This window comes from Nicotiana tabacum, chromosome 24 (assembly GCF_000715075.1).
Source record: "Nicotiana tabacum cultivar K326 chromosome 24, ASM71507v2, whole genome shotgun sequence".
Lineage (NCBI taxonomy): Eukaryota > Viridiplantae > Streptophyta > Magnoliopsida > Solanales > Solanaceae > Nicotiana > Nicotiana tabacum.
Window position 1 is genome coordinate 76,681,114 of NC_134103.1, and position 4,453 is coordinate 76,685,566.

The window sequence follows — 4,453 nt, forward strand, 5'->3', positions numbered from 1 at the left end:
GAGACATGAGGGCGAAGGAGCGAAAAGGGAAAAACTTATGGCATTTCTGCTAAGGGGCTTCAAAAAAAAAAGTTTAAAAAGATTGTAGCCAGTGAGAATTGAACCAATGGTTTTAAACCCCTTGACCACTAAGCTACGCTTTTGACTATGTCAAGGAGATTCAAAACATAATATATAAAAGTAAAAAATAAATTTTACCTTATATATCCAGTGTAATTTTTCGACAAAGAGGGGTTCGGGCCCCTTCCACCCCCTAAATCCGCCCCCGGCAGTAACACTCCCACCAACAATAGAAACTAACATCTCTGAAAAACTGGACCTATATTAATTCATAAACAATAAGTAATTAATAAGTCAAAAGCTTACAAAACATGATAATTTCAAAAAGAAAATGTTCTTCCCGTTTGTTCGGGATTTTTCAACATTAGAATTCAGTGTCGTACCACCCATAGAATTTTTGACATAAAAGCTGGAACTAAAATTAGAGAAAGAAAAGGGTATATTAACTATAAGGACCAAATAACACAACTCACTTGTTGAACTAATCCATCTTCTCCATAGGAGTAAAAAATATGAGGGCTTCCAGGTTCAATTGCCAATTTGTGAGCTCGTCGTTGATGCTTCGCCACCACCTTCGTTACCACGTTTCCTCCTTCTAGAATTTGATGATTATTAATCTGTAGTTTGCAAGGACAGGAAGTATATTCTTCCTTAGTGGAGGTTGTAACAGACAGTAACCATTAGCTATATAATTCCTAATTTTTAAACGAAACTAAAATCTTAGTGAAATATATGTCACCTTCTTTTAGGAAAGATCAAAGAGAAGCAGTAATATGCAGGATGATGAATCAGAGAGTTTGTAGGAATAAAATCACCAATATGGAAGATCGTGAAGAAGGAAAAGCAAAACTATAAAGAAGTTATCTGCCCATCGGCAACACAAGTAACAATGCTCCGATCGTTAGTGTATGGCATAAACTTTGCTTGATATACAGTGTAATGATGACCTGACTGGAATGAGTGTACAATTTTTCCAGTCTCCCAGTCCCAGAGTATGAACTTCGAGTAAGTATAATTTGATACCACAATGTCACCGTCAGCACTAAACTAACTGTATTCACCGAGCAATTGTGTTTCCTGAAGACATCGAGACGGAGCACGAGATCCTGGAAAAACAGCGCAATTATGAGGAGGCTCCGAATTTTCTCAAAGTATAAGCTTGATCAATAAATTAACTGATCCCACTTGGAAAGCACAATTTGCTGTTTTTGTCCAGTATCTTGAGAGATACACTGAACTAGTATACAGACCATTAGCTTCATATTTTTACTGCACTGCCATTATGCTTGTCAATCCTACTCCTCGCCATTCATGTTCCATGCATAACGCAAACATCCATTAACCAGAAAACGACATAATGGTAAGTCAAAATGCAAAAGAAACACACATAGCATAAGAGCAATCTTGAGATTGGGAAAATAAACTAACAGAAAGCATAACACATTTCTACTGTACAAAAAAATCCCAAGAGGAAACAAAGTTGATGAAATGTGTGACCATCTCATATGAAAGTTTTAGCTTTTAAAGAAAGCATACTTTTTTATTTACTTAATTATATGTTATAGACACCCTCATATGTGTGCCTAATTTTTATTTTTTTTGTTTGTAACGAGTGACGGTAAAGCTCGAACGCAGGACCTGTACTTGCCAAGGGAGCACTCATTTATTTATTTAATTATATCTCTACAAGAGCAAAATTTTTCTCATGTCAACCATTAAGACTACTATTTTAAGTAGAAATAATTGCACATTAAATGCATCAAACTACCAACGAGCCAGAACTGGACAATTCCTAGTGATAAATAAAAGGACATAAAATCCACCCTCCAAATCTAACCACCATTTACGAGAGAAGACACAAGCCACATACAAAATGGACTACAGCCAAAGGCGCGCCATGCATGATGGTACTAGCGTAAAGAGGTCATAGACAACAACAATAACAACAAACCCATGTAATCTCATAACTGAGTCTAAGGAGGTCATTTATAATTTTGGAAAGAGTATCATTAAATTGGGATGGAAAAAAAGTAATATATAACTTAAATTAACATCACACATCTGTGTTGTCCGGGAATAATAATGCATAACGATGTAATAAACCAAAAATGTGAAGTGATCAAGAGAAGAACCTCCGACGCGCGGAGACGGTGAAAAAAGTTCCTGGTAGACAGAGGCGGATCTAGGAATTGAAGTGTATGAGTTCCTACCGCAATTTCAAGTCAATATATCATAATAACTGAACTAAGGAACGAGTATCGATATTCAACATAAATTTCAAAATAACAAAAGACTTAAAGATAACATATGAATATAAACATTATCATTACAATTGTACTCGACGACTTGTCATGTTTTGAAAACGATCAATGATCGCAGGTACACTTTCAAATACTTCATCCTCTATATAACAAACTAAACAATTATTCAAAAATTTATCACCAATTCTGCTTCGCAAGTTATTTTTAACGTAGTTCATCGAAGAAAAAACTCTTTCTACCGTTGATGTAGCGATATGCAATATCAAACTTAATTTCACAAGCAAATAAATAAGTCTCCAAGTCATGTGCAAATTTGTTTTAACCAACGTCTCTGAAAGATCACCAAGTCTTTTCAAGTTAGAAAATTCATTGCCCACCTCTCGCACATAGTCAATATAGATGTCAAGCTCAAAACCAAGATCTCAAGTATAGAATCAGTGAACTCATTCGGATAGTGTGTAGCAAATTTCATGATCCTATCTTTATTTTAATTTGCAAAAGAATTTTCTGGACTCAAACTAGCCATACCAAGAAGTAGATCAGTATTCACTTCACTGAAACGACTGTTAAGCTCCGAAAGTTACAAATCAATAACAACATAGAAAACCTCTACACGCAAATGATAAGAATATGTAACACTTGATTTCTTACGCTTCGACTTTTCACGAACATAATTCATATCCATTTCGGGAATCATAATACCATGCCTGACACAAAATAAAGAGACATCTTCTACCAAAGAACCCCATCTAAAATCTCTCATATCTTGAAATTGCCTCTTTGCGAAACCAGCAAGCTTCATAACACTAACAATATTTTGATCTTTTTTTTTGTAAAGCCATATTCAAATCATATGTAATTGCCAACACTTTCAACATTAAATGCAACATATACACAAACTCATAACTTCGGAGAGATTTTGATTTGGTTGTTTCTTTTAGGTTGACTTTAGTCATTTATTACTATTATTTTATTTTAAAAATTAGACTAAAGTGAAAATAGTACTAGTACTGTTTTGTGGTCCCCTGGTACTTTTCTTTCATTTATTCTAGTTCATATAAAATATTACTCAAAAAACAAAGGTATTTTATTTTAAAAAGTAGACTAAAGGGAAAGTAGTACTAATACTGTTTTGTGGTCCCGTACAGGGATTCGAACTCGCATTAATAGGTTATGGGACATGAGCCACACCTGGGTTCCCCTATTTACCACTAAACCAGCAATACATTTTAGGACTGGGTTCCCATATAATTATTCTTATACATGCAATGGATTTTTTAATACAAATACAAGACCTAGGAAAAAGCTATTGGGTTCTTGGGAACCCATACCTATCACTGTAGATCCGCCCCTGCTGGTAGAGAGTTCGCCGATCTCCCGTTTCCACACCGAATCGAGATTCGTTCTCGTCCTTTTACCCATACTCTAGATGATAACCGCTTCACTTGATGTTGTAGATGTCCTACAATTATTATTGCAAATTCTGTGTTAATCAGAATCTACGTACTATGAGTATGAAACTCATAGTTAGTGAGGCTCAAATGTCTGGTCAATCGGTTTGTGATCCATTATAAACTTTCATTGTCAAAGTTTTCGAGAGATTTCTATTTTCACACGTTAGAGATCGAAAAATAAAATACAACAAAATTTGATAGAGTCATTATTCACTCTATACGGGATTATATTGAATTATTTCTTCTCAAAGACCAAAGATTTGAATATTTTCCATTAAATAGTGTAGATGAACGATGTAAAATTATTTGTGAGTATCAGTAGCGGGCCAATAAAGGTATTATGACCTAATTCATAATCTAGTTAGGCTAAGGTCCTTTATTTTTATTGAGATTAAAACGTTCGAATCTGAATACACATCCGAATATTAAGATTTTGCATTTGGATATCACTACTAAACAAAAGCGTTTTTAGACCAAAAAACCCGACTAACAATACCGATCGAAAAAATCGATCAAATTTTTTCTAACTTTTTTTTTTACGAAACATATCTAAATTAGCGCCAAAATACGAGAAATTATTATTTCAACCGATTCAGTTGGTAATGCGCATCAAAAAATATATTTTTCAAGAAACCGACCAACTTTAGTCGGTTTTTTATTTAAAATAAATAAAAATTG